This window comes from Salvia miltiorrhiza, chromosome 6 (assembly GCF_028751815.1).
Source record: "Salvia miltiorrhiza cultivar Shanhuang (shh) chromosome 6, IMPLAD_Smil_shh, whole genome shotgun sequence".
Lineage (NCBI taxonomy): Eukaryota > Viridiplantae > Streptophyta > Magnoliopsida > Lamiales > Lamiaceae > Salvia > Salvia miltiorrhiza.
Window position 1 is genome coordinate 22260157 of NC_080392.1, and position 27355 is coordinate 22287511.

Sequence of the window (27355 nt, forward strand, 5' to 3'; positions counted from 1 at the left end):
GATCAGTGCGTGGAAACACTGCTATTTGGGTGATCGTGGATCACTTGATCATCACATTTCCTTCCCATACAAACGATCTTTGGATTGGAAAAGTTTGCAAATTTATATGTCAAATAAGTTGTGCGTCTTCATGGTGTACGTGTGTCCACTACGTTCGATCGTGATTCACGTAAAGATTTTGAAGGAGCTTACTAGAAGCGATGAGCACCACACTGAACTTCGACACAACCTACCACCCCCAAACAGGCGGTCAATCTGAACAAATTATTGAAGCATTGACAGTCATGCTTAGAGCAACTGCTGCAGACGAATGAGAAGATTTCAAAGACCTGCTACCTCTCGTGGAGTTCGCTTGTAACAACCGTCACCAGTCAACGATTGGAATGATCTTATGAGGCGTTATATGGATGTAAATGCAGATCACCACTTTACTGCGAAGAAGCAAGTGAACGGAAACTGTTGGGACCGGAACTAGTCAACAGATGATTGAGAAAGTCGGTCAGATTAAGCGGGATATCAAACAAAAAAAAAAAAAACATATATTGATACACGACGCGCTAAAATAGAATTCAATGTCGGGAACCGAGTCTTTCTCAAAAATCTTCCCAACATAAGAAGTTATCCATTTTAGAAGTAGATGTATTTTGCGACCCTGCTATATAGGACTTTTCGAAATCCTAGATAGAATGTGACCCATAGCTTATATGTTGGCACTGCCACCTAGCAATTTGGACGTGCACAATGTAATTCACGTCTCGTAATTACGAGAGTACGTGTTGATCCAAAGTACGCAGTAAAGCATGATGAAGTAGTTCTAGCCTAAGACCTGAGCTATGGAGATAAGGCAATCCAGATTTTTGAACGAAAGGTTCAAGTTTTAAGACACAAGAAGATTCCATTGGCTAGTACCTTGGCACCACCATGGTGTAGAAAAAGAGATATGAGAACTAGAAGAAATGATGTAAGCTCAATACCCCGAGTTAGATGCCAAGACATGTAAATTTCGGGGACGAAATTTTTTTTAAGAGGGGAGGTATGTAATATCCCACCCATTTCCATTAAGTTTAGATTTATTTTAAGCTTAGAATTTAGATGATTCACGCCAGATAAAGAAAATGGATTTATTTTAAATTCCAACAAATATATATATATATTTTCAAAAGCCTTTTGTAAAATTTAACCTTATGATTTGGTGCATTGCATATAAACTGAATTATATAAGTATGTGATTATTCTATATAATTAGTATTTATTTGTATATGTTTTAAATTCAAGTATGTGTTAGATTTTAACTATTAATAGTGTGATGAGTTTTAATTATTTTATTTATTTATTTATTTATTTTTATTTTATTTTTTTTTAAGCTGCCACCCCTATTCATCATGCCACCCTATTAATGCCACCCTATTTATCCAATCACAGCTGCCCCCTTATTCACCCAATCACAGCCTTTTCAAATCCACACTCAATCTCCTCACACTTCACATACCAAAGTGCAGCAATCTTACGCCACTACACCACCACAAATTTTCACTATCCTCCTTCTCCCATTTCACACAAAATAAACATAAGTGCAAAAGCTCCATTGATGTAGATTCAATTCATAGCAGCAAATCCAATCAAAGGTTTCTTTCTTTTACTCATTTATGTTATCTCTCTTGAATCAAAGTCAGAAACGCACCCATTCTTAACTTCACATTCTGAAATTACATGAAGGATTAATTTACATGAATGAATGTTTGTGTACAGTTTACAATTTATCAATTACAGTATAAGTATGATAGTTGCTTAAGAGGAACCCTATGCTATTTTTTTTGTGAACTGAATATGAGGCTTGAACCCCCTGTTTTGTATGTGTGAGTCGAGAGAGGGAGAGGGCAGCCATGGTGACTCTTCGTCGCCGGCGGTCGACGGACGGCGACGGAGCCGCGGTGGCTTCCGATCTGCCAAAGAGGGGGGGAGGAGATGAGTTTTCAGATTTTTAATTTAGAAAAAGGAAAAAAAAAAAAAGAAAAGGAGAAGGGAATTAGGGCTTACCCTTGAATTCGACGGATGACGGAGGCGGCGGCTCCTGGCCGTCTGTCCACCGGCGAGAAGAGGACGGCGCGACGGCGCGGCTTACGCCGTGTCTGCGTGCGTGTGTGTGTGTGTGAGTCAGTGAGAATTAGAGAGAAGGTGAGAACGAGGGAAGGGAGGAAGGGTGGTGGTCGTGGTCTTGACGCGGCAGCGGATCTGCCGCGAAGACGACGGAGGCAGCGGCGGCGCACCGCTTTGACGGCGGCGTGCGTCCTGTTTACGGCGGATACACAGACAGAGGCGAGAGAGTGAGAGAGGACCAGGGGTCAGGGAGAGGAGAGATGCCGAAGAAGGGAGAGCCGCGCCGCTCGCCGGCGGCGACGGCGCCGTTGAACGGCAGCGGCGGCGGACAGATCGTCCGAGAGAGAGAGAGAGAGAGAGAGAGAAGAGGGGGGGGCTGCTACGCAGCTAAGTGTGTGCGTGTGTGTTATGTATGGGTGTGTGTGAGAGTGTTTGTTTAAAGAAGAAGAGTAAGTTGGGCTTTGCCCTAATTATTTTTGGGCCTAGAGATGGGCTGCTAGATTTTAAAGAGAGTGGGCTTCTTGTTTTATTAAATTTTTTGGGCTCTAATTTTTATTTAATTATTGGGCTTGACCTTTATTTTAAGATATTGGGTTTATTTAAGTTATATATTTATTTACATAAATCCAATTAATTTATTAATTAGACCTTATACTTGGGTTTGATTAATTAATAATCTCACGGTATAATTGCATAATATTATATTATTAATATGTGCATATTTTAAGTGATTACTTATTATATGATTTAAAGCATGAAAGAAATTTGCATTAAACATTTTGCAAATAGAATAACGATTGTTTTAATTGGTTTATATTTATAAATCAAATTATTATAGTAAATCGAGTAAGGATATTGTTGGTGTCCTTAACTCAAGAATTTTAGTTTTCAAATATTTATTTATTAAATTTTGAAAACCCGGCTAAGTGAATCATAGGATGTTAAGCACTTTCACCATGACTTAAGATTAGATTCGAGAGACCTATTAAGAATAGATTTCTTGTAGGCCTTGAGGACCAGGAGAATTAGCACTGCTTTCCCGTGACGGGTTTACGGTTAAACTACAGGCTTTGCCTATTCAGGTGGGTTTTATTTTACATACAATGTATCTTGAGTTATATAAGCTCTGATATTTCATGAAAATTATCTGTTTATCCAATATAAATGTTTTTATGTGCGTTCTGTAATTGTTTAAGGCTCACTTAAGCATCGATCGAGATTCTCATTTGGCCTAACACGCTAAATGAGGATTGTGTACACAAGGTTAGTGGCTCGATGGGTTGATCGCCATCGTGCACTAACAGATTAGAACGTTATAAGGGTGGGTGCTTGACAGGAGGTTATCCGGAGCACGGTGCTTGACAGGAGGTTATCCGGAGCACAGTTAAGACTATTGATTCTGACCGGGTGCGTCCCGAGATCAATAACAGAATTTTGGATCTGACTGGGCGTGTCCCGGGATCAGTGAATGTGGGGAGAAAGTGAGTAACAATCGAACGTACATGGCGCGCCACTTAATGGAGAAAAGTTTTGTCATGCTTAGAAGTGGATTTCCGTTTTTAAACCTTCTGAGTTATGATTGTGATATTGGATAAACTGCTTCGATTATTTCTTAAAATATTTCAAAAACTCGTGCCCACTGAGTACATTAGTACTCAGCCCAAATTATTTTCAAATATTTTCAGGTTGATCGGCTGGTGCAGACGGGGCTGAGCTGAGGCTGGGTACCACAATGTCTTTTGCTTCCGCTAACGACTAACTTGTCACTTCGTCTGTTAATTCTCTAAACTTAGAATTTCTATTATGTGGTACAATATTATATTATTGGACTTAAACTCTTATCCTATATTTCTATTAATAAAGCTATCTTTGATTATGATCAGAGTCACGAAACTAAGCTTATGTGATCCTGAGTTGGAATATTGTCATTTGATTGGCAACTGTTAAGGCCTTTCAATTTACCTCCTTTCATTTTATCTCCTTGGAATATGAATACCCAATTTAATGGGTAGATTGTCAAGTTTATTTTGGTTGATTAAGACTTTCCATTATTTTTCCTACTTTTTCTTGCCTGGGGAAGTCGGGTCGTTACAAGTGGTATCAGAGCACAAGTTTTCTTTCGTGTCTCTGACTACCGTTAGTTTAATTACTTCGAGTCTAGAATTTGTACCTCTAGATTCCTAAGCATTGCTGCAACCCTCAGCTCACCGTCTCACTACCTGATCAACAAAGGTACGTTTTAATTTTTTTTAAATAAATGATTTTGTTTCAAGAAAGTGCGCGCAAAATATTATCTTGTGAAATGCTTGAATGATTCCACATATGCAAGGAGATATTGTTTATGCAAAGAAGGAAAAGTGTGATTTCTGGACCAACGAGTCCTTACAAGAAGCAAAGTATGTAATCATGATGGGACTCTCCGAGCCCACATGATCTATTTTCAGAAAAAAGTATATTATGATGAGTCTCTTTGAGCTCACATAAGCATGTTGAAAGAGAAAATATTTGTGGTTTATGTTTTGATTCTATGAATCGTTATGATTAAAGATATGTTATGATTTATACTTCATGCATGTTGAGAAATACTTCAGATGGCATAAGTGACATTATTTGTCGACATAGGTTATTTAAGACCTTTTTACTTGACAATTATGAGTAGGTTGACTCAATAGTAAATAAAACTATGAGCTTATAAGAGTATGCTTTACCTCATAGCTAGAGGTGCACTAGCAAATGCTATGACAGGATTTCGAATCATATGAACTAGACTTTGTCTAGGGAACTTTTAGAATGATGAGGAATAGAACCTTGACGAACATAGAATGCTCTTAGAATACCTATGATGCTTATAGCACAAAGAAACTTGGTTAGATCTAGCCTTACGCTATTTCTATTTGAATGTCATTAGTCTTCCTTTTTAGACGGACAAACATGGCGATAAATTCTGCAAGCATTAGGCTCCAATGTACTTGCAAGAACAATATGAAGAAAAGTTTCATGACTACATCAAGAACCTAGATGTTTTCTTCAAAGAATTTTGGGAGATTTTCGTGTTTTGAATAGATGCACGCAATGGAAGAGTATTAGATATCGATTCATCAATGAGACTCGTGTGACACTTTTCAAATGAATGAAAAACAAGGACAACCAACATATGTGCGAAATCAGTGATCAACGATTTTCTGCAGCTAACCAAGAGCACCAAGCTAAGGCCATTAACATCGACAAAAAAAAAAAATGACGTAAGAACGGATTGAGAAAACCACCCGTCAACGTTATTAGATTAGTAGTTGTAATACCTACTTGAATAACTTTTCTTTTGACAAAACCACCTAACCTTTGGTTGTAAGGTCGAACTTGTCTACTTCTAACTCAGACCTTATCTAGAACCTCAATTCTTTTAATAAATTCTCATATTATGCTTATGTATTCCAAAGAAACACTTGGAGTATACTACTGTATTCATTATATTGAAAGTCCTCCTTTGAGGCATATGATACATAAGTATTTTGTTTGTACTTTAACGCGTGTTATTCAAAATTTCCTTCCTCATAACACGCCTAGTTATTATGATTAATTTAGATCTGACATTGTTCAATGGTGTTAATCAAAAGAACCCTTTTTGAGATGCACTATTCTTTCGAATGTTATGAAATTCCTCTCTTGAGGCATGTATATCAATTCATACATTATGCGTGTTGTTCAAATTTGCCTTTTCATAGCACGCGTGTCTCATGACTGATTCACATATGATATTGTTGAAACCCTATTAACCAATTGAACGTTTAACCACACAATGGATATGACAATAAGAGAGCGTAGACGACGACGAGGAATTACCCCTGATGAAGTTGCACCACAAGTAGCCCCAGATCGTTTAGTAGTGGAAGGATTCTGCAAAGAGAAGCCACCTAGGTTTGACGGTTTAGGCGATCCTATGAATGCCGAGAAAGGGATCAAAGCAATGGGAGAATTTCATCGGGGATTACTTTTGGCAGAGTTATATGAGAAGTATACACTGGGATGTTACCGACAGAGAAAATAGAACGAGTTTTGAAACCAGAGGCAGAGGGCTGGAACGCTGACTGAGTATGAAAGGACTTTCAACCAACTGATACGATATGCACCACTCCTATTTATAAGAAACGAGCGGAAAAGTTCAGGAACGGACTGCGCCATGAGATATCAATTTCCCTAGCAAGTAAGGGAGGTCTCACCTATGCACAAATACTGAGCAGAGCTCTCACGACCAAGTCATTGCTACCAAGCTAATGAGGAAAGGAGAATAATGTCAGACTTTTCTTAGTCAGTCTGACAGAAGAACCAGAATCAGAGGAAAACAATCGAAGAAGTTCCAGTGGTTCGAGATTTTGATTATGTTTTTCTCGAATAATTACTCGGTTTGCCACCGGACCGACAACTAGAACTTACAATTGACCTAGAACCTGGAGCAGCTCCAGTGTCGAAAGTTCCGTATAGAATGGCCCCACCGGAGCTACAAGAATTGAAAATGCAGCTGCAAGGATTGCTAGACCCAGGTTTCATACCGCCTAGTGTTTCACTGTGGGGAGCACTTATCCTATCGTCGAGAAGAAAGATGGTTCGATAAGAATGGGTATCGATTATAAGAAACTAAATATGCTCGCAATAAAGAATAGATATCCTCTTTCGAGGATAGGTGACCTGCTTGATCAGCTGAAACGAGCTGGTGTCTTTTCCAAGATTGACCTAAACTCTGGTTACCATCAGTTCAAGATGAAAGGGGAAGACATTTCTAAGACAACATTTCAAACGCGTTACGGATATTACAAGTTCACAGTGATGCTTTTAGATTAACAAATGCCCCAACCATTTTCATGGATCTAATGAATAAAGTGTCCCATCAGTATCTCGATAGTTTCATCTTAGTGTTAGTTGATAACATCTCCATCTACTCTAAGACTGAAGAACAACATGAATAACACTTGCGCATCGTACTTGAGACGTTGCGAGATAAAATACTACTCGCCAAATTCAGCAAGTGTGAGTTTTGGTTGGGAGAAGTGATGTTCCTCAGTCACATCATGTCGACTGAAGGAATCAAAGTGGACCCTGCCAAGGTCGAAGCAGTCAAGGAATGAAAGACACCATCAAACGTCAATGAGATCAAAAGTCTCCTCGGTCTAGCGGGCTACTGCAAAAGATTCATTGAGGGATTCTTAAAAAATTGGCTGGGCCAATGACTTAGCTTTTGAGAAAGAGGATCAAGTACTTTTGGTCCGAAGCTTGTGAACAAAATTTTTAAGAACTCAAGACAAGGCTGGCTACTGCCCCAGTGTTAGCAATACCGAAAGAAAATGGAGAATTCGTGGTGTACACTGATGCCTCAAAACTGGGACTAGGTTCCATGTTGATGCAAAATCAGAAAACAATAGCATACGTGTCCCGTCAACTAAAGCCTCACGAGCTGAACTACCCGACCCAAGACTTAGAGTTCGCTGTTGTCATGCAGGCGCTTAAAATTTGGAGACACTATCTCTATGGTGTTAAGTGTGAGATCTTTACAATATCATACGAGTTTGAAGTACTTGTTCAAGCAAAAAGATTTGAACATGAGACGATGAAGATGGTTCGATTTAGTAAAGGATCATGATTGCACAATAAGTTACCACCCAAGAAGCACGAAAATGTATCGAGACTTGAAGAAACAGTTCTTGTGGAAGGGAATGAGGAGAGATATAGTTCTGTTCGTGAGACAATATTTTGCATGCCAGTAAATCAAAGCTCTACACCAAAAACCTTACGAAACACTCAACCGTTACTGACTCCGGAATGGAAATAAGAGCATATCAATATAGGATTTGTGGTGGGCTTACCCAGATCAGTGCGTGGAAACACTGCTATTTGGGTGATCGTGGATCACTTGATCATCACATTTCCTTCCCATACAAACGATCTTTGGATTGGAAAAGTTTGCAAATTTATATGTCAAATAAGTTGTGCGTCTTCATGGTGTACGTGTGTCCACTACGTTCGATCGTGATTCACGTAAAGATTTTGAAGGAGCTTACTAGAAGCGATGAGCACCACACTGAACTTCGACACAACCTACCACCCCCAAACAGGCGGTCAATCTGAACAAATTATTGAAGCATTGACAGTCATGCTTAGAGCAACTGCTGCAGACGAATGAGAAGATTTCAAAGACCTGCTACCTCTCGTGGAGTTCGCTTGTAACAACCGTCACCAGTCAACGATTGGAATGATCTTATGAGGCGTTATATGGATGTAAATGCAGATCACCACTTTACTGCGAAGAAGCAAGTGAACGGAAACTGTTGGGACCGGAACTAGTCAACAGATGATTGAGAAAGTCGGTCAGATTAAGCGGGATATCAAACAAAAAAAAAAAAACATATATTGATACACGACGCGCTAAAATAGAATTCAATGTCGGGAACCGAGTCTTTCTCAAAAATCTTCCCAACATAAGAAGTTATCCATTTTAGAAGTAGATGTATTTTGCGACCCTGCTATATAGGACTTTTCGAAATCCTAGATAGAATGTGACCCATAGCTTATATGTTGGCACTGCCACCTAGCAATTTGGACGTGCACAATGTAATTCACGTCTCGTAATTACGAGAGTACGTGTTGATCCAAAGTACGCAGTAAAGCATGATGAAGTAGTTCTAGCCTAAGACCTGAGCTATGGAGATAAGGCAATCCAGATTTTTGAACGAAAGGTTCAAGTTTTAAGACACAAGAAGATTCCATTGGCTAGTACCTTGGCACCACCATGGTGTAGAAAAAGAGATATGAGAACTAGAAGAAATGATGTAAGCTCAATACCCCGAGTTAGATGCCAAGACATGTAAATTTCGGGGACGAAATTTTTTTTAAGAGGGGAGGTATGTAATATCCCACCCATTTCCATTGAGTTTAGATTTATTTTAAGCTTAGAATTTAGATGATTCACGCCAGATAAAGAAAATGGATTTATTTTAAATTCCAACAAATATATATATATATTTTCAAAAGCCTTTTGTAAAATTTAACCTTATGATTTGGTGCATTGCATATAAACTGAATTATATAAGTATGTGATTATTCTATATAATTAGTATTTATTTGTATATGTTTTAAATTCAAGTATGTGTTAGATTTTAACTATTAATAGTGTGATGAGTTTTAATTATTTTATTTATTTATTTATTTATTTTTATTTTATTTTTTTTAAGCTGCCACCCCTATTCATCATGCCACCCTATTTATGCCACCCTATTTATCCAATCACAGCTGCCCCCTTATTCACCCAATCACAGCCTTTTCAAATCCACACTCAATCTCCTCACACTTCACATACCAAAGTGCAGCAATCTTACGCCACTACACCACCACAAATTTTCACTATCCTCCTTCTCCCATTTCACACAAAATAAACATAAGTGCAAAAGCTCCATTGATGTAGATTCAATTCATAGCAGCAAATCCAATCAAAGGTTTCTTTCTTTTACTCATTTATGTTATCTCTCTTGAATCAAAGTCAGAAACGCACCCATTCTTAACTTCACATTCTGAAATTACATGAAGGATTAATTTACATGAATGAATGTTTGTGTACAGTTTACAATTTATCAATTACAGTATAAGTATGATAGTTTCTTAAGAGGAACCCTATGCTATTTTTTTTGTGAACTGAATATGAGGCTTGAACCCCCTGTTTTGTATGTGTGAGTCGAGAGAGGGAGAGGGCAGCCATGGTGACTCTTCGTCGCCGGCGGTCGACGGACGGCGACGGAGCCGCGGTGGCTTCCAATCTGCCAAAGAGGGGGGGGAGGAGATGAGTTTTCAGATTTTTAATTTAGAAAAAGGAAAAAAAAAAGAAAAGGAGAAGGGAATTAGGGCTTACCCTTGAATTCGACGGACGACGGAGGCGGCGGCTCCTGGCCGTCTGTCCACCGGCGAGAAGAGGACGGCGCGACGGCGCGGCTTACGCCGTGTCTGCGTGCGTGTGTGTGTGTGTGAGTCAGTGAGAATTAGTGAGAAGGTGAGAACGAGGGAAGGGAGGAAGGGTGGTGGTCGTGGTCTTGACGCGGCAGCGGATCTGCCGCGAAGACGACGGAGGCAGCGGCGGTGCACCGCTTTGACGGCGGCGTGCGTCCTGTTTACGGCGGATACACAGACAGAGGCGAGAGAGTGAGAGAGGACCAGGGGTCAGGGAGAGGAGAGATGCCGAAGAAGGGAGAGCCGCGCCGCTCGCCGGCGGCGACGGCGCCGTTGAACGGCAGCGGCGGCGGACAGATCGTCGGTATATATTTAAGTTATATATTTATTTACATAAATCCAATTAATTTATTAATTAGACCTTATACTTGGGTTTGATTAATTAATAATCTCACGGTATAATTGCATAATATTATATTATTAATATGTGCATATTTTAAGTGATTACTTATTATATGATTTAAAGCATGAAAGAAATTTGCATTAAACATTTTGCAAATAGAATAACGATTGTTTTAATTGGTTTATATTTATAAATCAAATTATTATAGTAAATCGAGTAAGGATATTGTTGGTGTCCTTAACTCAAGAATTTTAGTTTTCAAATATTTATTTATTAAATTTTGAAAACCCGGCTAAGTGAATCATAGGATGTTAAGCACTTTCACCATGACTTAAGATTAGATTCGAGAGACCTATTAAGAATAGATTTCTTGTAGGCCTTGAGGACCAGGAGAATTAGCACTGCTTTCCCGTGACGGGTTTACGGTTAAACTACAGGCTTTGCCTATTCAGGTGGGTTTTATTTTACATACAATGTATCTTGAGTTATATAAGCTCTGATATTTCATGAAAATTATCTGTTTATCCAATATAAATGTTTTTATGTGCGTTCTGTAATTGTTTAAGGCTCACTTAAGCATCGATCGAGATTCTCATTTGGCCTAACACGCTAAATGAGGATTGTGTACACAAGGTTAGTGGCTCGATGGGTTGATCGCCATCGTGCACTAACAGATTAGAACGTTATAAGGGTGGGTGCTTGACAGGAGGTTATCCGGAGCACGGTGCTTGACAGGAGGTTATCCGGAGCACAGTTAAGACTATTGATTCTGACCGGGTGCGTCCCGAGATCAATAACAGAATTTTGGATCTGACTGGGCGTGTCCCGGGATCAGTGAATGTGGGGAGAAAGTGAGTAACAATCGAACGTACATGGCGCGCCACTTAATGGAGAAAAGTTTTGTCATGCTTAGAAGTGGATTTCCGTTTTTAAACCTTCTGAGTTATGATTGTGATATTGGATAAACTGCTTCGATTATTTCTTAAAATATTTCAAAAACTCGTGCCCACTGAGTACATTAGTACTCAGCCCAAATTATTTTCAAATATTTTCAGGTTGATCGGCTGGTGCAGACGGGGCTGAGCTGAGGCTGGGTACCACAATGTCTTTTGCTTCCGCTAACGACTAACTTGTCACTTCGTCTGTTAATTCTCTAAACTTAGAATTTCTATTATGTGGTACAATATTATATTATTGGACTTAAACTCTTATCCTATATTTCTATTAATAAAGCTATCTTTGATTATGATCAGAGTCACGAAACTAAGCTTATGTGATCCTGAGTTGGAATATTGTCATTTGATTGGCAACTGTTAAGGCCTTTCAATTTACCTCCTTTCATTTTATCTCCTTGGAATATGAATACCCAATTTAATGGGTAGATTGTCAAGTTTATTTTGGTTGATTAAGACTTTCCATTATTTTTCCTACTTTTTCTTGCCTGGGGAAGTCGGGTCGTTACATATGTGGCGCGCTAGGAGTGTGACACGTGGCAGATGTCTTTCAAGAACTTTCAAGGCAAAATACAAGTAAGAGGTAAAATGAGAATAAAATTGAAAATTTATTTGTAAACTATAATATTTTTATGTTTATTTTCTTTTTTTATCTTCTTATTTGGATTAATATCATATTTGGATTAATTTGTAAATTGTAAGTAAGTGAAGACGAATATCATATTTGGATTAATTTGGTGAGAAATTTGGTGCATGCATCTTCAATAATAAAACTGAAGTTGCACATTTTCGGTCTAAAAAAAAGTAGTTGCACATTTTATTGTCATTCATAATGGATGATTTAAAATAATACTTCTTTACATGTATTTTTAAAATTTTTAAAATGTTCTTTCTGTATTCTTTACTATATATTTTAAATTGTAGTATATTAATCCTACGAAATTGATTTAATCCTAAGAAATTGATTTTTATTTAAAGTACGTAACTTATATTATTATTACGTCTATCATAATTTTTTTCATAGGAATCAACAACTCACATTTATTATGAAAATTTTGAACCCTTAATTGAACTAAATATCATTAAATTAAAGGTCAGCTTATATCAGAATCAATTAGGTTCATATACTTTCATTAGTAAAATTAAATTTATGTATTTTATTTTCATTCATAGTTCATGATTCAAACGAATATTCTCTAAATATTCTGAATTATACTATTTTTTATATTTTAAAAATTTTACATTCATAAATTTTCAAATGATATATTACTCTACAAAACATTTTAATTTTAAATGTATTCCGCTATATATCATTGTCACTTATTATTTTTATGCCATAGCTATAATAGATAAAATTAGCTATAATAAATAAAAGATAAAATTAATAAAAATATGTTATTAATGCATAATATTCAATAATCCATAGTTTTTATATGAATATAGAATCAATATTTCATATATTTGACTTTTGTTGGAGGAGTTATTGGAGACATCAATAAATTACTTCCTTGAAATAATTGGAGTTAAAATGCCGAAACAAATTAAAGCTCAATTCTTATTAAATCCGCGACCCTTAGTTAAGAAAGTTTTTTTTTTTTTTTTTTTTTTGCGAAATAAGCTAATTTAATTTAACAATTCTTATTAATCAACTCCCTTTAATAATTTTGCACTCTTAAAATTACAAACTATAATTAAAAGTCCATTCTTAATTAGCCCAACATCAAAAGCCACTAAAAGTCCATTCTCATTAGCCCAACATAAAAAGCCATTAAAAGTCCATTCTAATTATCCCTTCTATAAAATGAAAAATTGCGGCTACAACCCCTAATTTTTACACCTGCGCCGCTCTTCTTCTTCATTATGTTTTTGCATTTTATTTTCTTTCATCTTCTTCCACCGCCTCCTTCTCCGTCGAAGAGCGCCTCCAGCCACTGGCATCCCCCTTATCGCATCTCGCTCATTGGCATTCCCCCTTCTGTCCGTCACGGCGCACGGCGAGGTTGCATATGCAGCGCCGCCTCCGTCTCCACAACCACCGACTCCCTCAATCGGAAATACCCTCTGGGTCACCCTCTCTGTCTCGCAACTCTCCGATCTGGGCGAAGACGCTGCACCACGCGGTGCTGACTCCTTCCTCGTGACGACAAAGATGCCGCCGCCACCCTCTTCGATTCTCCGGCAACCGCGGCGGTGCCGAGGCTGCTGCCCCCTCGTTCCCTGACTCGACTCAACTCGGTACTCACAGACGCGACTCAACATAGCAAGTTCAAAGGCAGAGAAATAAAATCAAAGCTTCAAACTTCTACTTCTTCTTTCTTCTTTTATCAGTGAAAGCCAAGTTCTTGAAATTGTTCAAGTTCATTTTAGAGAAAAAAAAAATGAAAAAAAAACTCGCCGCTTCTTCTTTCTTATCTTTTTCTTCCTTAGTTGTCGTCAAGGTTTTGGGTGTTGTTGGTGGTTGCAGTAGCACTGACAGTGGTGATAATGGAAGACGGTTGTTGGTAGATTCAAATGCTCCCATGAGTAGAGCAACCATGATTGTTGTTTGATTGCAAATTTCATCTTATTTATAGAGCCTCAAAATGTGGAGGCCTCGTATACTTGTTCTCCAAGAACATATCAGGAAAGGACATATTAGCTTTAAACTTGATGAGCAAGTTTTGAAAGAGATGAGAGAGGTTGTAATCTAGTGGATAATAAGATGATTGATATTACATGTTGGTTAAAAGGCTTTTAATTTTCCCGCCAAAATGATCATGTTGGCTAAGGTTGAGCTTTTATATATATATAGATTGTTGGGGGGTAAAATTAGAGAAGGGGAATATGGTGATGTGCTACAGCTGATGAGCTTAGGGAAAATGGGCCAGAAGAGACATTGGACCCAATACCTCAAGTAGAAGCTAGCCCAAGCGAGGGAAGCTCAATTGAAGAAGTGAAGCATCTGCGCACGAGAGTCCCACCAATGCGCTATCAAGATTATGAAATGTATTAGGGTTGAGTTTGTTGTCTTTTCCACAAATGGTCTCTTGTCTCTTTCCTTGCGGTTAGAGATATATGTGAGTGTGGCAATGGTAACGGCAGGATGCATCTTCTTTTGCTATTTAGTAATACTCTTGTATCAGGATTTGTCGTATCACTTGAATGAAATTATCCCTTTCCCCTGAAATTTTCTATGTTCCTAAAGTAAGCCTCACTCGAAGCAGCCCTTCCTTGATTTAGCTTATCAATTGGTGCTTTCATTGCTTTCATGGCTAACTCTGAGATCCTCTCTGCGATCAAATCATTGCAGACCCAACTGACAAATCACATCTCTGCGTCCACCGATCGATTGGCGGCAACCAACGCCGCTATTGCAGACACCAACACAGCTGTCGCAGAAACTAACTCCATTCAGCGCTCCATGTCAATGAAGGAAGCTCACTTTGCTTCTCACTCAGGGTCCTCGTCCTCATCCTCATTTACTCGCCATCCCCCACCACCGTCGCCGCCACCCGATCCAGTTGCTCAACCGCCATTTCATTCCATGAAGATGGAAGTTCCACGTTTTGATGGGTCCGATCTAGTTGGGTGGATTTTTCGGGTGGAGGAATTCTTCTCCTACCACAACACTCCAGAGAACCAGCGGCTTCACATCGTCTTTTTTCACATGGAGGGTCGCGTTACCTCTTGGTTTATATGGATAAAATCAAATCAACTTATCCCCTCATGGCTCGTCTTTCTCCATAGCATCCACCACTGTTTCGGTGCATCTCTCTATGAGGATCCTTAGACAGCACTATCCAAATTGGGGCAGAAATCATCGGTGACCGAATTCGAGGAGCTACCACACCCTCCTCACCTTCCCTAATGATGGTTAGTAGTCCATGGGATCCTCCAAACCTCTGACCATGCCGCTGCTCATAAGGCCACTACAGGGACCCCCTACTAATCCACCGATTTACACCACAAGATCTTAGTGAGAAACGTGAAAAAGAGGTGTGTTACAACTACGACCAAAAATGGTCTCTGAGTCACCGTTGCCGGAGTCAATTTTATGGGCTTTTGGGTACAGATGATGAGGCGGATACCAATGAGGCCGACCAGGAATCCCTACCTCTTAATGACGTTCCGTCGCTGGAGCTGCAGACACCTGATGTTGCTGTTTGCAGGGATGTTTCCAGCTTGCACACTCTCTTCGGGTTAGGCCGACCATGTACCCTTCATCTTTTGGGCGCCATCAATCTCTGTCCTATTCGGGTCTTGGTGGACAGTGGGAACAACAACAATTTTATACAGCCGACGGTGGTCCAATCCCTCAAACTCATTGTCACAGCTATCCTACCATTTCGCATCTACGTCGGCAATGGGGATTACCTCACTTGTTCTCAAATTTGTTACGCGGTGTCAATCGAGATCAAAGGGCATCCTTTGTCAATGGATCTCCATGTCCTCAACATTGTAAGTTCAGCAATTATTCTAGGTATTCAGTGGTTGCAGACCTTAGGCCCCGCCACCTACGATTATGCCGCCCAATCTATGGTTTTCAATTGCTACGGCGTGGCCATCACCTTTATTGGCGACCCCACCATCGATGTTCACCCAATTTCTTTTTCCTAGTTAACCGCATCAATCAATGATAAGAAAATTGATTTGGTGTACGCTATTTACATTCGGCTCAGCCCGCTTCCCAATGGGTCTACTATGATGGGCCATTTTGTGGCCCACGCCGCAACTCCTGAGTTAGTTTCAACTCTCTTGTAGCGGTATCAACATATGTTTTCCCTTCCCAAGGGTTTACCGCTGCACTGCGCCATTAATCACCGCATCCATCCTTAGCCCACCATGGCACCCGCCAATGTACGCCCATACTGTTACCCTCAATTCCAGAAGCAGGAGATGGCTAAATTAGTTGCTGATATGCTAGAACAAGGCAATATTTGCTCGAGTCAATCGCCGTTCTCTTTGTCAGATCTGCTCATCCGAAAAAAGATGGTTCCATTCATTTTTGTGTGGACTACCTCGCTCTCAATGTCGTGATGATAAAGGACAACTTTCCTATTCCCACCATTGATGAGTTTCTCGATGATTTTGGGCAAGCTTGTATCTTCACGAAGTTGGATCTCCATTCCGGGTATCACCAAATCAGGGTGTACCACCGAGATATCGCTAAGACCGCATTTCGCACCATGGACGGTCACTATGAGTTTCTTGTGATGTCATTTGGCCTGTGCAATACGTCGTCCTTCCATTGTTTGCTCATTTTCTACATCGTTTTGTTGTTGTTTTCTTTGATAACATTATAATATATAGTGTTTCATTCAAAAAACATATTTCCCATCTTCTGTAGGTCCTTCACGGCCTCAACGAGCATGAGCTTGTATTGAAGGCCTCCAAATGCGTGTTCGGCCAGCCCTCGATCACTTATTTAGGGCATATTGTGTCGAAGAAGGGTGGTCAAGCAGACTCTGAGAAGATTGAAGCTATGCAATCTTGGCCAACACCCCGAACCATCAAACAACTTTGTGGGTTCTTAGGTTTGACGGGGTATTATCGCAGGTTTGTGCGTCATTATGCAAGCATTGCGGCCCCCCTCTCTCACTGATCTGTAGGATTGCCCATTTGTATCATTTCTCGGATTATCATAATTCATCATACATTGATTAATTCCTAGCATGCTCCTATTAATTTAAGTGTTGCACATTGGAGTAAGAATCACTTACTTGTGAATTGAATGCAAAGGTCGTCAAGAACAGACCCAGTTTTGACCTTCTGGATTGTATCCCGCTCAATCTTCAATGTTGGATGGACGACCAACCTCGAAGATTCCCAGAGAAAATAAGTCCTCAAGAAAATAATTCCTCAAGAAAAACGGCACCTCCTCTAATTTTTCTGCTCTCACAGAAAACCTAGCTTTATGAGTTTACGTGTGTTCTATTCTGAGAGCAGATAACTGTATTTGTAATTATAAATATAGAGTTTGGGGTTTTTAATGAGCTGGATGTTGGATTTGTATACTGAAAGCAAGAACGTTTTATGCTTGTATACAATGTTTCCTAAGTTCACTATCTAATCTTCTATCTGATTGTGTTCATGATTGCATATGTATGTTCTTTATCTCTATATAAGTAGATTATATGGTGTGTTGTAGATCACAGAAGACCATATAATTGGAATAACCTTAAGAGATATAATATGATCACAGCCGAAATAACTCTAGGACAAGTTATTGGTTTAGGCTGCAGTATAGATGGAAGTAGTTTGTCTTGGCTACTTGTCTATACTGGTACGTCATTACGTATTGATAGGACCACAGTTTGAGATGTATTCTTCTATCTGACTTAAGTGAAGAATCAAGATCTCGGTGACTTATAAATCTTAATACTAATAAGTATTCAGATATATATGTTAACTCGTATATCACTTTGACTTACTATGGGTGAAGGTTATATACTAACTCGAGTACTCTGTATCTTGGGTGATAGCGGTTAATATATGATATTTGATTATCTGTATTAGTACCCGTATCCGGTATAGGATAATGACATCCCCTTAAGGAGCTCAATAAGGTTTATTACGCTAAACCCTGCAGGTTGATTAAGTTCAGGCGTAATAATAAAGTTTGAGTGGTACTGCTTAAGGAATTATTAAGAGATTAATTAATTTAAGCTGTCAGAGCTCTAATTAATTAATGGATGTCGGATATTTTAAATACGGAGATTTATTAAGTCTAAATACAAGCCCCGACTCATCACCGGCAATAAAGGGGTAAGTCAGTATCGGTTCTCTAGTGGAATGAACTGATATTTATAAATTAATTATGGTCTGGGCTGACCATAGATAAATTAATTTATTTGAGGCCCATCTTTATTCCTTGTATTTGGTCCCTGGACTGGCCCAATGTCTCCTAGCCCTAGAAGGAGAGAAAAACGCCTCCTACACTAATTCTGTGCCCACACGTATTTAATTTTAATTAAATACAGCTGTCAGCTCTCAGGAAAACACACTGATAAAATATTAGGGTTTTTGAGAGCTGTGGGGCGCAGGGAAGAAAAACGTGTGGGACTTATTTCTCTCTTGGGACTTTCATAGATCGTTGTCCATCCAACGGTGAAAGCTGAGCGGGATACAGTCGAGAAGATCAGAGCTGGAGTCAGATTTTCGCAGGAAACCAAGTTCTGGCAGTCTCCGTAAACCGGCCATAACTTCCTCCACAGAACTCCGATTCAGACGAATCAGGCGGCCACGGAAAGATCTCTCGAAGACGAAGAAGTCGTATTTCTGGGCGAAATACGATTTGAGGACGTTTGAGGCTTCAAACGAAGGCTTGAAGCTGACTGGTCTGTTCAGATGCGAATCTGCGAATTCTTCTGAATTCTTCAGGTATTTCTTAACTCCAACGTGCAACTGTTAAATTCATAGGAGCATGTTAGGATTAATCGTTGTATGATAAATTAATAATAATCCAAGAAACGATCATCGGGCAAAGCGGAACGTTAATTCAGTTTAATATTCCTTCACTGGACTTATTTTACTCCTACTGGGCTCAAGAGACTTTGAGTCAGTCCAGGGATCAAATACAAGGAATAAAGATGGGTCTCAAATGAATTAATTCTTACAATCAACCCAGATCATAATTAATTAGGGTTGAATTTGTTGTCTTTTCCATAAATTGTCCCACCCCCTGTCTTTTTCCTTGCAGTTACAGATATCTGTGAGTGTGGCAGTGGTAACAGTAGGATGCCTCTTCTTTTGCTATTTAGTAGCACTCTTGTATCAAGATTTTGATTATCACTTGATTAAAATTATCTCTTTCCTCTGAAATTCTCTCTGTTCTTGGAGTAAGGCTCACTCGAAGCAGCCCTTCCTTGATTTAGCCTATCATGATATGATTTCGATATGTAAATAGGGGAAAGCATTCGAATTTTGGATCAGATTTTTGCCTACTCCGATCTGATCTGATCCGAAAATCCAAAATTTCTCTAAATTTTAATTTGATCCACACCATATTATCCAAAAATCCGAATCCGAAGATCCGAAAAATTTCAGATAAAATCCGATCCAAACCAAAAAATTCATAATGTGAAAAAAAATCTGAAAACCGAATAAATTTGAAAAATCCGAAATGAATAACAACCTAACCAATTAGATAATTATGATCGAATTAAGATCCTAATTAACAAATCATTAATTATAATAAATCAAAATAAGAGTATAGAGTTAGAATTTAGAAATATTTAACTATTTAAGAACTACTCCTTCCGTCCCGCTTCAAATGACCCTATTTCTATTTTTTGTTGACCCACTTCAAATGACCCAACGCAAATTTAGAAATATTTAACACTACTTTTTTTATGGTCCCACCACCACTTTACACCTTTATCACACATTCCTTAATCTTCGTGTCGAAAATTTATGGTCATTTGAAGCGGGACGGATGAAGTAATATATATATATATATATATATATAGATATATATATATATATATATAGGGGCGCGGTCCAGTGAGACCCCCTATTTTTCGTGAGACACTGAGTACAATGAATAAGACGTATATACTGATGAACAAGAGCCACAAAGTAGTATATACTGATGAATAAAGAAATTTAAAAAATTGGTAATGAATAAGACATAAACTTATGAACAAGGTAGTATATACCGATAAACAATGCAGTATATACTGATAAATAACGAAATTTAAAATATTTCGCTCCCTCCAGAATTCGAACCCTGAGAAAAAAAATTCTCACTCTAGATACAATAGTAGCCATATGATTAATGAAATAAATGCACAAGATCGTGTCTCAGGTCTCACTAAAAATAGGGGGTCTCATTGGAGCGTTCCTCTATATACCGTGAGAGCACATCTTAAAATAAGAAATAAGAACAATTTTTAATGTATGAATTTTATGTAGAACATATATGAATTCGTTGTATAAAGGTATGAATTGTGAAAAATAAATTTTTGCTACCTTTGGGATTCGAACTCAGGACCATAAATCCATCCAACAGGATTACGAATTAACCGTAGATCTTAATGATCTAATGATCTAAGGGCTGAAATGATTCTTATTTTATATCTTAAGAAATGCTCTTATTTTAGCCCTTTCATATATATATATATATATATATATATATGTTGGGAACTTAATGGAATATCATAATCCTTGTTTTGATGATACCAAAATCCATATGCCTTAATTGTAATAGACTAGAACTGTTCGAACTCAAGTGTTAGAGTTCTTTTCTAGTATAGTTTGCTGTTCTGAAGACTGAAGACTTAAGACTGAAGTTACCAACTGAAGTATCAGTTGAAGAATCAGTCTGGAACTAATTACTTAATGCGTGCCACATGGATTCAACGGACTGATACTAAAGTCAAGTATCAGTTAAACATTCTTCCTCGGACTGAACCTCCAACGTTTAAAGGAAGTCATGTACTCCACAAGTACAGCCGCATTAAATGCAGAGATCTCAGGATCCTCCTTTCTCTACAGAGGTCATTCCTATTTGGTGGCTACTTTATCAGAGACGTCGCATCTCCTGCTCTTCAACATAGCCGTTCTCACCAAACAAAGAACCTCGAAGATTGAAGCCTCAACCCAAATTCAAAAAGCTCTCCAACGGAAAAAATCGTGAAGACGTTCTTCGCAAACGGATCTATTCAAGACCTCTCCTATAAATAGCGCTCAAGGATCACTTCAATCTTCACCGATTCAACAACATAAGCTGAAACTCTGCCAAAATTGTTTCTCAGCCAAAAGCTTAAATCTCTCCAAAGCTTGAATCGAAGAAGAGAATACCAAAGCCAAAAATCAGTCATTGTTGATTACATACATTCTCTTAGACCTTAGGCAAACCCCTGCTAACCCAGAGCCTAGGTCAAAACTAACTCCAAAGAACTTGTTCTTTGAAGTTTAGTTGGCAAGATTTCAAACCTCCATTCGACCGATAGAATCGAGTGTTTGAGTTGAAAAGGAGTTCAGGAAGGTACTCTGACTCCGTGAGATCCTAGTGCCAGTTCGTGCTAGGAGTGGGAAATCCAACGTGAGTGAAGTGTTGGTACTGAAGATTGGATCTTCAGTTGATTCGGTGGTGTGCACCAGGCTAAGCACACAGTTTCAATTTGCAGTGCACCCGGCTAAGCACTTGCGGAGTAAAGTTGTTGGTCTGATCAACTGACCGTGGATGTAGGAAGTGTTTTCCAAACCACGTAAAAATCTTTGTGTTATTTACAGCTTTCAGTTTTACTTTTCTACTTGTGCTCTTACATTTGATAAACTGAATACTGATTAAATGCAAAGAGAAACCTACGATTAACAACGTGCTCAACACAGGCTATTTCGAAACAAAGTTTTTTCGCTGCGTATGTTATCAGTCTGACTGATCTATCCTCTGATAGTCAGGAAGACTTGTAACATCTCTGTTTTAGCAAACTCGACGAAGCCTTAACGTGCATCAGTTATGTTCCAGTGACTTAACTGATAACTCATTACAGAAGTGTATTTCAGTATCAGTCGTCAACCCTGTTTGGTCAAAATTCTTTTCTGTGAATAGGCGTCTAAGTTTGCGTGTAAAGTTTCATTTTGATCTCTATCTTGAGATCCCTCTGATTTTGATTAAAAATAGCCTATAGGTGTATTCCCCCCCCATACACCTATTCGAGACCCTTCGGACCTAACAATCGGTATCAGAGCAGGTTGTTCGCAAGAACACTCTGTTTCTGATTAGGTTCTTATTGAACTAGATCATTTTTCTCAAAGGTCTCGAAAAACTTTTTTTTTTCTAAAAGGTGCTTGCTATTTGCCCTATCTATTGTTACCTGTTCTCTCTTTTTTGATGGAGACTAACCATAGCAGATTATCCTCTCTACCTATGTTTAGTATTGAAAATACGACATATGAAAGTTTCGGCTTGAAAGCTTCCTCACCGTCCAATATTGCCGAATGTGGGAAGTCATCACCAACGGACCAATCATCATCACCGAAACCATCAAAAGAGTTCCCGTTGACCCAGCTCGGGATCCATACGATGAGGTCCAGATCAAGCAGAAGGCAGACTTCACCACAGAAGAAAGGAAGCAAGATGAGCTAGACAACCTCGCCAAAAGCATAATCTCCGGCACAGTTCCAGACAAGCATGTCACCAAGATCATCAAGTGCAAAACTGCAAAGGAGATGTGGGATATTCTTGAAAGAATGTGCGCAGGATCCGAGGAAATCAAGGAGAACAAGTTGTCCATAGCTTGTCAAAAGTTCGACTTCTTCCTCATGCTCAAGAATGAATTTGTCGATGAGATGGAACTCAGATTCAACCAAATCCTGAATGAAGTTCAATCCATCTCGAAGGACAAATACACTCAACGAGAAATCAACCTGAAGATTCTTCGAGCACTTCCGCGAGGAGATTGGCATATCTATTCAGTCGCTCATCAGAACAAGCCATGATTCAGTCAGCTCTCGACAAACAAGCTCTTCTCTAACCTCTTGGCAATTGAGTTCGACATCCAGAGAAATCTTGGAATCAAGAAGGCTGAGGATCAGACGAAGATGGTCCTTCAACCTCAAGAGGAGCAGCACTGAAAGCTTCAGCAAAAGAAAGTAAGAAGCAGAAGAAAGAACCAGCGGAACTCAAGCCCAAGGACTTCTTCAGTCAATGTGCTTTGTTGACTGAAAGATTCAACAAGATGGAGTCCAAATTCTGCAAGTACAGAAGGTTCCACAAGCAGCACTACAAAGGAAAAGAACGAGAAAGCAACCCCAGACATTCCACTGATCGAAGCGGAGAAAGAAAGTCAGCCGCCTTCGACATGAAAGATATGGAATGCTTTGGATGCAAAAAAGAAAGGGCACTTTCGAACTGAATGCCCTGAACTGACGCAGTCTGAGCGCAAAGAGCTGAAAGCCAAGAAAGATCGCAAGTATGCGAAGAAGAAAGCTATGGTTGCTGACGATGCTGGATCTTCCGAAGACACATCGGAATCATTCGACTTTAACTCTACCAGCTCAGATGATGAGAGCCAAGCCCCGATGGCCAATGAAACTGAAAGCGTGGCCGACAACAGCTACGACAATGGAATGAATGGATCAGAGGTAATCTCTCACTCAAAAACTCCTTATACTGATAATTCCCTGGTGTTTTCAGAGGATCATTCAGGATCTGGAGAAAGCTCAGCCGATGAAACTGACGAGTTCGATCAGCTTATGACTGATCACTGTCAGTTGAGAAAAATGTTCGAAGATCTCCTCAAGCAGAATTAGAAAATGGAAAAGGAGATCAATGATGAACGAGCCAAGAATCAGACAATCATCTACTTTCCAGATGAAACTTGTCTTGATCAACTACTCATGGAGAACAGTCGACTGTAAGAAAAGCTCAGAATCTCCTACTCAGAATGTGACAGAGCATCTCATGAAATCAAGAGGCCCAATCAAAAACTGGAAGAAACAGTCAAGGACTGAATGATGAAGTCTCCCATGATGAGCAACTTTCCATCAAAAGGCCTCGTTGAAAGCATTGGAGGAAAGGTTGCTGCAACTGATAGAGGAAAGGATATCATGATCAACGCAGTGGACGATGCTTCTGAAAACAACACTTCAGAAGAATCAAGAGATCATGATATGGATGAAGTTCAGAAACGCAAACTGATGGCAAGAACGAATGTTCCTCCTCCACGAAGCTACAGATGAGCAAAGGAGGCCCCCAACCAGATCACCCTACTGAGAAGACTGAAAAGCATATTTCAGTCAAAGATTGGGCAAAGAACATCAGGACTCAAGAAGAATCTCCCTCACCAGTCTAGGGGGAAGAACAACAACATCAGTCAGAAACTGAAATCAGTTCAGTTCCAAAAAGAACAACATCCATGGAGACAAAGCAATGATAGGCCCAGACGAGCTAAACGCCAATCACGACGACAAACTACTGGACATCGAATGACTCATGTTTCACAACATCAGTCAAGTCTCCATCAGTCTAGAATGACTCAACTATCTCAAGAAAGATACTATATAGAGCAAAGAAGACCTCAACAACTCATCAGACAAAGCTTCTACAAGAGTGAGGTTCTCAAAATGAAAGCTCAACAGAAGATTGCTCATGTGCCAACTGAAGCGCCAACCAGACAACCAACAAAGCGCAAGAGATCATCACCAAGATCAGTTTTGAAGCAGATATGGGTTCCAAAGGGAACACGAGCTAACATTGAAGGACCCAAACATTGATTGGGTACCTAAAATTAACTCTTCCTTGCAGGTCAAAAACAAGAAACATAAAAAGAAGGAAGAAGTTAAAGGTTCAATCAGAACATAGTATCTGGATAGCGGCTGTTCGAAGCACATGACGGGCTACAAAGAATATCTAACTCAATATGTTGAGAAAGCTGGATCAAAAGTTGCATTCGGAGACAACTCAATCGGAGAAACAAAAGGTTATGGTGTGCTCGACATGGGTAACGCCAGTATAAGTAATGTTAGCTTTGTTTCTGGTCTTAAACATAATCTGTTGTCTGTGAGTCAATTTTGTGGCAGCGGTTTCGCAGTGAAGATCAAAAAGGATGAATTCACTGTTAGAAACAGTCAAAGAAAGGTGGTTCTGAGAGGAATCAGACAAGGAAGTCTCTACGTCGTCTCATGGAAAGACAGCCCTCCAGAAACATGTCTCATCAGCAAAAGCAGCTCGGAGCTCAACTGGCTGTGGCACAGGAGACTCAACCACCTCAACTTCAAAACGATCAACAAGCTTGCTAAACATCAACTGGTAGAAGGTTTACCTTCGATTGTGTTCCAGAAGAAGCAAGAATGTGAAGCATGTCAAAGAGGAAAGCAAACAAGGACGTCATTCAAGTTAAAGTCAGAACACTCCTCTGAAAGGATTCTTCAACTACTTCACATGAATTTGTTTGGTCCAATCTCTCCCAGAAGCTACAATGGTAGGAAGTATACTTTAGTTGTTGTGGATGATTATTCACGATATACTTGTGTTATATTTCTCTACACCAAGAGAGAGACATTGCCGGAATTGCCAAAGCTACTGAGAAGACTAAGCGTTGAAAAAAAAGTCAACATCATCAGCATCAGATCAGATCGTGGGACTGAATTCCTCAATACTGTCATTCGTGAGTATTGTGAGGAACAAGGAATCAGTCATCAAACTTCTGCAGCAAGGACTCCTCAGCAAAACAGAGTAGCAGAATGAAGAAACAGGTCTTTGAAGGAAGCAGCAAGGACGATGCTAGCCGAATCAAAACTCTCTTTGAAGTTTTTGGGCCGAAGCAGTCAACAACTCATGCTACACGCAAAATCGCTCCTTCCTCACTCAAAGACATGGGAAAACTCCATACGAGCTATGGAAGAACAGGAAGCCTTCAATCTCATACTTTCATGCTTTCGGTTCTGGGTGTTTCATCCACAACAATGATAAGAGGAGGTTAAACACATTTGATAGCAAGGCTGATGCAGGAATCTTTCTTGGATACTCTGGAACTGAACGATCCAGCAAAGCCTATCGAGTGCTTAATTCTCAAACTCTTTGTGTTGAAGAAACACCACATGTTGTTTTTGATGAGTCTACTGATGATTTCAGGAAACAGGAAACTGAAAGAAGTGTTGAGAACACTGAAGTTTCCAGGACTGAAATATTTAACACCGAACCTTCTACAGTCTTGGTGTGGGGACCAGGAAAAGATGAAGATACTGAAAAGCTTCAGTATCAGAAGATCAGTCAAATGTCTGCAGCTCAGACTAGAGCCACAGGAGATGGCATCAGTCAAGGGAAAACTCCAGTTGCCGAAGAACGAGTTGAACATGCCGAAGCAGCTCCAGTTCAACTCTTCCCTGCTCTAGAAGATGCTCAACGTTTCAGAACCATTATGACTGAAGAACCTCCACCATCACCAGAAGAGATCAAGAAGTATTAAGATGGTTTGAACTCCATTCAAAGGAGAACATCATTGGACAACCATCAGATGGTGTCAAGACTCAAAGATCAATGTGCAACCTCGTCTTGGTCAACCAGAATTGCATCAACGAAGATAAGAATTTCAGTTGTTTCTTATCATCTACAGAGCCCAAGGATGTCGAAGAAGCTCTGAAGTCCACTCAATGGGTCATCGCAATGCAAGAAGAATTCAATGAATTCAATCGAAATTCAGTTTGGGAGCTTGTGGATCGACCAAACGATGCAAAGGTGATTGGATTGAAATGGATTTTCAAAAATAAGAAAGACGAAGAAGGAAATGTTGTGAGAAACAAAGCAAGGCTTGTAGCAAAAGGTTACAGTCAAGAAGAAGGAATCGACTACGATGAGACGTTTGCCCCAGTTGCCAGATTGGAAGCAGTCAGACTCTTCTTAGCCTTCGTAGCTCACAAAGGATTCAAGGTACACCAAATGGATGTGAAGTGTGCATTTCTCAACGGAGTGCTCACCGATGAAGTCTACGTGGAATAACCTCCAGGTTTTGAGGTTGTAGGACCAGAAAAGGTGTACAAGCTGAAGAGAGCGCTCTATGGCTTGAAACAAGCTCCAAGAGCATGGTATGATACTCTCTCTGAGTATCTTGTTGAACAAGGTTTCAAGAAAGGATCAGTGGACAGAACGTTGTTCACTCTCAAAGAAGGAAAAGATCTTCTACTTGTTCAGATTTATGTCGATGACATAATTTTCGGATCCAAATCCGAACGCATGTGCAAGAAGTTCGCTGATATCATGACCAACAAGTTTCAGATGTCCATGATGGGAGAAATGAATTTCTTTCTTGGATTACAAGTCAAGCAGACCAGTGAAGGAATACAGATCAATCAGTCAAAGTACGCCAAAGAACTGATCGCCAAATTTGGTATTCAGCACATGAAATCAGTCAAGATCCCAATGAATACAAACTGGAAAGTTGATCCAGGATCAGAAGGAAAATCTGTATCTTCAACCAAATACAGAGAAATCATTGGATCGTTGCTGTATTTGACTGCGAGCAGACCAGATATCGCATATGCAGTCGGGGTT

The 27355-nt window shown here is 39.5% G+C and overlaps 2 long non-coding RNA genes across 2 annotated transcripts; both read left to right on the forward strand.

The window, feature by feature from the left end:
* The first annotated feature begins 2823 nt into the window (after positions 1 to 2823).
* Positions 2824 to 4154, forward strand: LOC130987517 (uncharacterized). The gene is made up of 2 exons (XR_009089785.1): positions 2824 to 3179; positions 3783 to 4154. It is a non-coding gene; the product is annotated as an uncharacterized LOC130987517 (long non-coding RNA).
* Positions 4155 to 10522: 6368 nt separating this feature from the next.
* LOC130987518 (uncharacterized) lies at positions 10523 to 11853 on the forward strand. The gene is made up of 2 exons (XR_009089786.1): positions 10523 to 10878; positions 11482 to 11853. It is a non-coding gene; the product is annotated as an uncharacterized LOC130987518 (long non-coding RNA).
* Positions 11854 to 27355: the final 15502 nt, after the last annotated feature.